The following is a 10,640-nucleotide window of genomic DNA, read 5'->3' on the forward strand; positions in this document are numbered from 1 at the left end:
TAAAGGTGAGAGGGCTCCAGTTCAGGGGGGGCAGAGAACCCCTGCCTTCCGTGGACGATGACCGGCCTGGAGGTTGCTCTCTCATTTGGGCCAAATCATGAACCCATTCTATGCCTGAGAACAATGGTGTTAAGATGAGCCTGCTTTTCTAATTCACCCTATCGTGTAGGAAAAGCTCACTAGATCCATTTGTAAAATGCTCAGAAATTCATAAAGGTAAGTGCTCTGAGGTCATTTTCACTTTCTCACTGATAACTGAAAATCTGGCCCCGGTGGGGACCAGGGCAGGACCAAGGTGAGGGAGGGAAGCGGATAATGGAGGAGGCAAGATCCACAATTAGTCACAAGGGAAACCTTGAGCTTCCATTCGTTTTCCTCCCACAATCATTGGTCTCTTGCTTGGGAAGATGTAAAGTGTGGGAACTGTCCGTAAGGCAGCCCTCACTTCTGGCCCCAACTGCAAAGTTCAGGGGAGCATGGTCTCCACCCCGAGGTTCAATAATTCACTCAAAAGACTCAAAGGACTCACTGGAAGCTTTATACTCATGGTTATAGTTTATTACAGGGAAAGGATACAGATCAAAATCAGCCAAGGGAAGGGAAGCATAAGGCCGAGCCCAGGAAAGTCGCGAACACAGAGCTTCCGGTTGTCCTTTCCCAGTGGAATTGGGACAGCATTGTGAGGTAGTCAGGCAGGCATGAGCGACAGGAGAGAAGGCCCAGCTCTGTAACCATAGAAACTTCCCTCAATGACCTTCCTTAAGACCTCCCTGGAATTCCTCTTTTATAGTTACAAGTCACCTTACATCCTGAGGCACAAAGGAAGGAAAGGTCATAAACCAGCTGCTGACTTAAACCAGCCACAAACACGTGCACAGAAAGTAGTACCCTAACCTACCTGCAACCTCAACCTCATGATACCATCATTATTATATCATGCTTATGCCTGGAAAGTTCATGAATCTAATTATAACAGACTGAATTCTAGATAAGCACATGCACAGTACGTAAAGGGTTACATAGCAGCCAACTGTTAGTTAAGATGGCCTCAAATGGGTTGGATGAAGCTAATAAGGTGAAGTACAGAGAATGAGTAAGTAAGTAGCTTGTGAGACATAAGCAGAATTCATAAGGAATGTTAAGTATAGATAATAAGTTAGTAACCTGTATGTTATGTGGTTAAAAAAAAAAAAAAGATAGACTAGCAAGAGTACTAATTATAGATAGAAAGGGATGAAAAGATCAAGTTACGAAGTATGTAGATCATGCCACCTCGAAACGGACGGTTTTGTCATCCCTATATTGGCCACCCATCTGTGACACTCAGAATGTCCTATTCTGAATCTCATGTGCTCTGTCCGAGATATGCAGATGAAACCCCCAGGTGTTTCCCAAACTAGTTGACAAACTACAGATATGGCTGCTCATAATCCCCTGAGTCTCTCCAATTGAATAAGTGTGTGTTGACTCCAGGCACCTTCTGTCTGCTGAGCCTCCGTTCAACCTTAGCACCACAGCATCATTGCAGAAGGTTGACTCAGGCAGCAGAGAGACAGGACGTGTAACCCCCATGTAACCCAGGATTCAGGAGATGGCCTCTCCACCTTCCTCACGTGCTATCCTAACTGTGGTAGCCAATCCATTCCTTTCCTTGTGCGTCTTGCTGTGTGCTTTAAGTTGACTTAACAAACCATGAGATCCAAGCATCTTAATTTGGTCTGAAAACTCTCTGTTTGGGTACCACTGGAATTGTTTTTGAGGTGGTGTCCTTGGAGGTAAGCGTAAGAAAGAGGTAATTTTCTATAAGACAGCGAGGATCAAATGTTAGAAACTATTGTAAAAGAAGACTTGACATACGACTCGAGGATGGACCCAACATATCATTGGACTTTAAGGAAGGAAGGGGAAGGCGTGGGCAGGGCTCTCTGAGGTTCTAGGGCATCTGCTCCCTCACAGCCACCAGCTGGAGCCTGAATCTTCGTGTGAATGTTGAATCAGATGGCCCTCTGTCCTAGTGATTCCCACATGGCAAGGAAAAATCACGAAGCCAGGATTTGGGTATTTCCTTTGCTTCATACCAATTAAAATACTCGTATTTTACTTTTTATACAAGACGGGGTCTCCATGGCCATCCATGACTTGTCCTTGGAGGAGTGCCACCTGAGAGGGAGGTCAGGATCTAGGACTAAAGTCCTTCTCCCTCCAGGTGGAATAATTGAAAAAAAAAAAGAGGAGGCCTTGGGAAAATTAGTTACCTTAGGAGAAGAGGAAACTACTCTATGAGACTTGACTTCAAATTGGAAGAAAAATAGGGATGAAGTTGGGGGTGGGGAATTTAGCTCTGGGCAATGGTCGATTGCCTGGGCTGGAGAATGGGTTTGAGAACCTTCCTCCTCTCCTCTCTCCTTGTTCCCTACCACACCTTTCTCATCTTTTACTTAACGCTCCCCAATAATTAAAATGGTTCTCAGAGAGAGTTAAGGAAATACACGTTAAGGGTTGAAGTCTCTAGAAAAAAAATGGAAATGATGAATAAGTATAAGATGGTCAGCCTCACTTGTAATTCCAGGAACGGGAATCAAAAAGTACAATTTCTTGGGAGGGTTTTAAACGACTGAGGAAGGTAGTCTCAGCTCTTTCTGAGCAAGGAGACCTTTAATCTTGTAACTCCACGATGATGCCTCGAGATATAAATGAATCTGACTTCAGGTTTTTTTTTTTATTATTATGATAGTAAAATAATACTATTATACCAACAAAAGTTGTAGGTATTTGGGATCTTAATAAAAGCATAGTACCTAGGATTTATTGAAATCATAACTCAAGGCGATCTCGTGAGATGACAGTCCTTTTTTCTTTGTCATTGGTCTTGTGGAGGTTTCATTGGGAGAAATCAGAGCTGACAACCAGCCTTGAGTTTTGCAAAAAGAAATTATCTGGTCTCCATGTTACCCTTCTCTTTCTTCCTCCCTTGGACTCTCCCCCATCCACTCCCACTCCAAGTCCTGCCTGTCACACATCCGCTGGAGTCTGGGCACTAGAACTAATGAGCTGCCAAAATCCAGGAACCTTATTTTAATTCTTCCTCCTTCCCCATCCAGTGAAAATTGAGATTTGGAGGTTTAGCTGAGAGCTCTCTGGCTGGGCCCCCTTCTTAAATAAAACTGATCACCGAGCATCATCTATGAACAGAAATATGAAGAAAGAACATCTACACGTCCCCTCCACCCTTTACTTGTTGAAGGGCAGATTTTTACTCCACCTACCAGAAGAGACCTTCTATTTTCTTCCCATCTCAGTCACCTCCTGAGGTATCAGGAAATGAACCTGAAGCCTCCCTTATTGCAGAAATGTCATGAAGCATTTCTCTTGTGCTTTGGTCTCTCCACATTTTACCTCCAAAACTGACAGCTCTGCGAAACGTCAGGGAGGGCTACCTTCTGCAGGGAATGTGGCAGGTCCCTTGGAAAGCTCTGCGGTCCTTCCAAGGAAGATGAAGAGGAGAGGCTTCTTGTGCTGGGTCATCACGTACTCTGGACCCACTTTCCAGAATTAGCGGAGGAAGTTTCGTAGGAGTTCACTGGCCCCCATCAACATGATCATCAGGGAAATTCACCAAAATATTTAAGTCAAATAGCAGGATCATGGGAAATAGAAGAGCTGGCAAAACCACCTCTTTGGGGCTTCTTTTATAAACTGGTCTAACTCGCTGTGGTGGTGCATTTTGCCTCAAGCCTTTGAAACTAACAAGCCGGGGTTTCTGACTTCTGACAGGCAGAGAAGACCACAGATTTAAGGCTTGGCTTCAAATTCCAGTCTGTGTCCGCCCAGGAGCTGTCTCGCACCACGCGGATGGGACGGGCTGGGAGACAGAGCAGCATGCCTGTCCCAGTGGGTTAGGGTGTCTGAGAGGCTGCCTTTCCTGCCGCTCCCCTGCCCTTGGCCAGCGTGAACTCCTCTGGGAACCTCCTTACCAGTCATGCCGGGGACGCCGCTGCCACTCACGGCCCTGGCTCTGACTCTCTGTGGCTGCAGTCAATGGCCAAAGGAAGAGGTCAAGCTAGGGGGAAAGGGGGCACCTGAAAGCCCCCATTCTTTTGTGGCAGTGCCAGGCACAGCAGTGGGAGCCAAGCGAAGGGTCCCACATCATCCACACAAGCACAGAAGCAACACCCAGAGGAGAGGCGGGATTATCGCCCCGGAAGGCTGCCTTTTAGGTTCATGCATCTTCGAGTAGATCTGTGACCAGCCTTCATGGGACAGTTGTGGACTGAATTGTGACCTCCCCCCGTAATTCTTATGTTGAAGCCCTACCCTCCAGTGTGACCGTGTTTGGAGACGGGGCCTATAAGGAGTTAATTAAGGTTAGACGAGGTCATCAGGGCGGGACCCCAATCTTAAAGCTGGGTGTGTTCTAAGAAGAGACTCCAGAGATTTCTCTGTGTGTTTGTTCAGAGAAAAGGCCATGTGAGGACACAGCTGTGTTGGCCGCCTGCAAGCCAGCAAGAGAGGTCTCACCAGAAATCCAACCGTGACAGCGCCTCGATCTTGGACATCCAGCCTCCAGAACTACTAGAAAATAAGTCCTTTGTTCAAGCTTCCCAGTCTGCGGCGTTTTGTTACGGCAGCCTGAGCAGGCTAATCCAACAGGCTTTCAGGGAGAAAAGTGGGAAAGCGTGGGGCAAACCAGGACAAGGTCATCACCCCACCCAGAGGTCCCCATGCCCTCCGCTACCCTTCCTAGAGAGTCGTAAGTGTGTACACTGCAAGCCCTTCCTGCCATCGAAAGGGCAGTGCTCCTCGCATTGTCTTCAGGGAGCACCGAGGCTCTGGGCATCCCTAGGGACACGAGCTCCCAGACACTTCCGCGCCGTGCCCTTGCAGGTGAAGAAGATCCAGTAGCAGGTGTCTGAAGGTCGCAAGTGCACACTAGTAGAAGCAAAGCACAGAAGCTGGGGATGCACGCACAGAACGGGTAAAAGGGGTCCCTAGGGAGTGGGCGGAGCATTAAGAGTGTCCCCTTGTGCAAATATCATCCCGATTTACAGATGAGCAAAGTGAGGTACATGGAGATGAACTGATTTGCCCAAGACTAAAGAACTATGGTTTTGGATACCGTGATTTCACATTTCTGGTCTCCAGAACTGTAAAAAAAAAAAAAAAAAAACTCTAAGTTTTTGTGCTCTAAGCCATTCAGTTGAGTACTTTTTACCATAGCTACAGGAGACTAAAGCAAGAGGGATCTGTCGCTGTGGACTCAGAGGCCTGGCTGTACGGGCCCTGGGCATGGGAGGGATGTCTTAGTGGGCGGAAACAGGAAGGGCACTTGCTGAGGTCCTGAGGTCCCACTGCCCTGGCTTCCCGACGTCCAGGTCAAACACAGTCTCTACCGGGGCAGGTCTGCCTCTGCAATCAGCCGCTGTCAGTGTGAACCTCGCTCAAAGCTAAGCGAACCCCCAAACTGCTGTTTTATCTTTGGAGACTCAAGAACCTGTAAAAGAAATCGGTGCTCCCTAAGGGCCTCTTATCACGAGAGTTCCGTCTGGTGGCTTATTGCACCACTAGGCTGAAAAGGGGCCAAGCACACAGCAGGAAATCTCTGTTTCCACACTTGGCATCCCCATGGCAGGTCATCAGGCCCGGCAAGTCGCCCGGGACACAGGAGACCCAGCGACCGGCTCTCCTCGCACCACCGCCTGCTGCTGGAGGTCCTCTTCTTCCTCACGAGTTCATTCGTAGTGGAGAAGCCCTGGCCCCTTCGTGGAACAGGAAGATGCCAAATAAAATGGTATTTATGGACAGGTTTTAGTGTCAGAGCCAAATGGTTCCGTTATGTGTTTGTATTTTGTTAGGTAAATAAAGCTGGTGGCAACAAAGATCGCAGATGCGATTAAAAAGAAAGAAGGCTTCGCGACTCACAGTCTCGATAATTGCACTAGGTTCTATAAGATTTTATCACTGGGCACAGTCATTAAAATGGCTATTATATATAAAAAAAAAAGAAACGAAACAGAATATAGCAAGTGCTAGGAAGGATGTGGAGAAATTGGAGTTCTTCTGCATTGCTAGTGGGAATGTAAAATGGTGTAGCCACTGTGGAAAACGGTATGGCATTGTTTGAAAAAAACAAAACATAGAGTAACCCTACGATCCAGCGATTCCGCTTCCGGATGTATGCCTAAAAGACATGACAGCAGGATCCTAAAGAGTCATTTGTGCACCCATCGTTCATCATTCACAGTAGCCAACGGATGGAAGCTGCCCAAGTGTCCATCAGCAAATGAATGGATAAAGGAAATGTGGTACATACACATGCAGAATATTATACAGCCTTGAAAAGGGAGGAAGTCCTGGCACGTGCTACCACGTGGATGAACCTTGAAGCCGGTATGCTATGTGAAATAAGCCAGACGCGAAAAGATGGATACTCTGTGCTTCCACTTACACGCAGTTCCCAGAGGAATCAAAATCACAGACGGAAAGTAGGAGGGCAGCTGCCAGGACCTGAGGTGGGGGTCGAATGGGGAGTTATTTAAGGAGCACAGCACTTCAGTTTTTTTTGCAAGATACAAAAGTTCTAAAGATGGATGATGGTGACGGTTGCACAACAGTGCAAATGTCTTCAATGCCACTGAACTGTATGCTTAAAACAGGTAAAACAGTAAACTTTATATTATGTAGGCTTTACCACAATTGAAAAAAAAAGGTATTATCGCTGGGGAAACCAGGGGAAGGGAACTCTATATACTAGTTTCAAAACTTTCATGAGCCTAAAATTATTTCTAAATAAAAAGTTTAAAAAATAATAAATGAATAAGCCATATAAAGGGTAAAAATGCATTCATAAATGCGTAAAAAGTTGTTAAGAGGATATATTATATATCAACTGTTGTTTCTAGGTCATGAGATTCGGGAGGAACTTTTTTCTTTTTTCTTATCTACTAGACTTGCTAAAATGCAACCTTATTATTAAAGTTAGGGGAAAAAGCTTTACTTTTAAAAATTCTTTTGCTATTTTTCTAGTCACGCATAGTAGGGTGTCTCTTTTGACATCATAGGGGCCAGAACAGGATATTATTTTAAGATCTCCAGCAACTCGCACAAAATTTGCTTATACATAAACAAATATTTACGGATTTATACATCTATAGTTATTGATGCAAATACATTTTTGATGAAGGAATGACCATCCCAGTCAGGGGTGGCATGAAAACTGGGCAAATCAGTTGTTGAAAAGGAAACAAAGGCCGCGGTCTCAGCCAAGGCTGAGGTCAGGGGTGCCACATTCTGAACAGGAGAGGAGTTCCTTGCCGCAGACTGGCGGCGTTCTCGCTGGCGATCGGCAAGCTTTTCTGCAAAGCTCAATCACAGCGCGGGGCTTCTGGTGTCTTTCGGCACACCTCGCCATCCTTTTCCACCTGCTCCTCCCATCACCATCCACCCTGCAAACTGCAGAGAAAGGTTTTCTGGAATGGAAAAGTCAATTTGGGAAAGTTTGAGCATAAATTCTCATCTCCTAGCTGACTGGCTAGTATGGGTTAAATTGTGTCCCTCCCCCCGCCAAAAGAAATTATATGTTGGATGGAGTCCTAATCCCTGGTAACTTCAGAATGTGACCTTGGTTGGAGACAGGGTCTCTCTAGATGTATCAAGTTAAGAAGAAGTCACGAGGGGGGGCCCTAACGCAGTATGACTGGTGTCCTTGTAAAAAAGGAGATATTTGGATACGGAGACAGACACCCACAGAGAGAAGACAACATGAAGACACAGGGCCAAGGCAGGAAACACTCGAGGCCACCAGAAGCTCAGAGAGAGGCCAGGAACAGACTCTCCCTCACAGCCCACACGAGGAGCGTCACCTGCCGAAACCTTGATCTTGGATGTGTAGCCTCCGGAACTGTGAGACAATCCATTCCTGTCGCCTAAGCCGCCCAGCCTGTGGCACTCACTAGGGCAGACCCCTCCGCAGACGGGGATACTGGCCTTCAACATCTTCCTGACAAGCCTGTGCCAGGCCTCTGATGAGTAGGCTCTGCTTTTAGACTCAGCCATTGCTCATTTAAATGCTCCTTTCCAGACTCAAGTCTGAAATGGCCGTTTTCCTGTTGGTACCTCAAAGACACAGTTTGTCCCCTGTGCTCCTCTGGTCCTTTTGCCTTATTATTTTCAAGTCTGGTCGAGCGCTCATCAATGAACTGGCTCCTAACACTAACACCCACCCAGAAGGCCCCCTCCCCCTAATCTATCTCGCCAGTCTGGAACAGGGACCACAAGTCTCGATAAGCTGTAGGACCCAAGACTCCAACTGCACTGGGATCCTGAAGGGTAGAAAAGCATGTGGCCTTGTGGTAACCTCTCCAAACAGCCAGTTATACAGCCTTGAATTTCCCAGGTCAATGGGGTGACTGGGCACGGCCCCAAATCGCGGCACCCGTTCCCCTCCCTGGGAAGTGTAAATGGTGGCCCCACACCCATGGCTGGTGGCTTGGCCCAGAATCAAGGAAATTCACAGCCCACGCACCACAACGGGGAGGGTGGTTGGTGGTTTCGAATGGGACCATGAGCGCCAATGCTGTGTGGTTTGGCAACATGAAAACCCGGCCATACGAACATCTCCAAACCTCAGACCTGCCGCGTGTGGGGAGCCCTCCCCTCCCCGAATCTGCCGGCTGTTCTGCCCGTGCAGCCTGGACCTGCGGCTCCTTAAAAGTGACACATGCCGCTTCTCTGGGCTGGGGTGTGGGGGTGGGGGCACCAGGAGAGCAAACAACTTGCCGTGCTCTTTCCTCTCTGAACTGGCCGAATTCTTGGGTGATCTCGGTACATACCCGGTCTGACGCAAGGCCCAATATTCAAACCAGGATGAGATCTCTACTCATTTCGTTATTCCGCAGAGGTATGCTAAGCATCTATTATGCTCCAGGCACAGCTGGTCCTGGGAATAGATGAGGAAGCTATGATTCCTATGCTTGAAGAGCATGCAGTTGGGAGCAGAGGGGCAAGGCAGATGCAGAAATAAGCTGTCAACTAACATGATAATTGAAGTGATCGGGATATACATAAATAGCTACAGGAGAGTCAGAGAGAGGCACCGCTGTCGAGTGAATGATGAGTCCACCACAGAACCGATCAGAGTTACTTCTTATGGCAAAGCAGATGTGATTAAATTAAGGATCTTGCCATGGGAGAGAATATCCTGGATTATCCATGTGGGCCCAGTGTAATCACAAAGGTCTATATTAGAGGGAAGGAGAGAGGAGGGTCAGAGTCAGAAAAAAGAAGTATGATAAAGGAAGCAGGATGAGGAGAGGTGCCCTATGAAGTGGCCACAAGCCAAGGAATGCAGGCAACTACTCGAATCTGAAAAGGGGCGGGAAACAGATTCTCCCCTTTGGCCTTCCATAAGGAGCCGGCCCTGACAACGCCTTGGTGTTAGCCCCATAAAGACCGATTTCAGACTTCTGGCCTCCAGAGACGTTAAGGGAACAAATGTGTGTTGTCTGATGACTGGGTTGGTAGTAATTTGCTACAGCAGCAACAAGGAACTAATACAGGCACATGGCAACCCGGTCCAGGAGGGTCGGAGTTGAGACAGGGATGTCTCCCGGATGAGAGGAGGTCTGACGTGGTCTTACAAAAGGGAGAGAGGGGCCCAGCAGAGAAGACGGCGGGTGTGTGTGTGTGGGGGGGACATGAGCGGTTAAGCGTGGCTTCAGCACAGAGTCGTAGACGAGAAGTGGTGAGAGTTGAGCTTTGAAGATGGCGGCTTGCACAGAGCCCTGTATTTTTGCTAAGGAGTAAAAATGTTAGACTCTGGCTATTTGTAGGGCCCATCGAAGGGCCTTAAGCAGGGGAGGGACATGGTCAGAGTTTAATATTAGAAAGAGCCGTGGCGCAGGTGGACAAAAGATGGACTTCAGGTGACCGATTCGATAAAGACCAGAGATAAAGGTTGGCATAATAGGCTCTTGAAGGCAAGTGGCTTCACTGAACGGATGGGAAAAAAAAAAAAAACACAAAAAACAAGATTTTGAGGTGGGTCGAATGTGGGACCTGGAGAAAAAGAGGAATCACGCATGACAGGCGGGCTCCTGGCCTGGGGGCCCAAGGGCAGGTGAAAACAGAGAACAGAGAAAAGGTCCAGAGAGCAACTGGCAAGTCTGGCTTTGCACGTGTGAGCTATGAGCGAGCTGAGAGGCTTCCAACCAGAAACTGGACACCCGTGTCTGGAGTTCAAGGCGATACGGATGCTGGCACCTTCGATTTGCAGGTAGCAGCTGAAACAATGAGCGCGAGTGGGAGGGCGGGGCATGGGACACTTAGGAAGAGGGCGCGGAAACGGCAGCCCAAGGGTCATCAGCAAGAGCATCAGAGAGAGGAGAGGAGACTCTCAGCACTGGCCCCGCAGAGCGTTTCTAGGAAGAAAGCGTATTAGGCAACTGCGGCTGCCGCACACAGAAAAAAATCCAGTAAGTCCTCACTTAGCGTTGTGAACAAGTTCTTGGAACTGTGGCTAATCGATACCAACGAGAGCTCATTCCTGTGGCGCCTTTCATCCAGGATATGATAAAACAACACTGAACGAAATGACGCTGTGCGAGGGCCCGCCGTGCCATAGATTGTGTGGTTGAAACAACAGA

Source organism: Rousettus aegyptiacus, unplaced genomic scaffold, assembly GCF_014176215.1.
Source record: "Rousettus aegyptiacus isolate mRouAeg1 unplaced genomic scaffold, mRouAeg1.p scaffold_m13_p_4, whole genome shotgun sequence".
NCBI classification, from domain to species: Eukaryota; Metazoa; Chordata; class Mammalia; order Chiroptera; family Pteropodidae; genus Rousettus; species Rousettus aegyptiacus.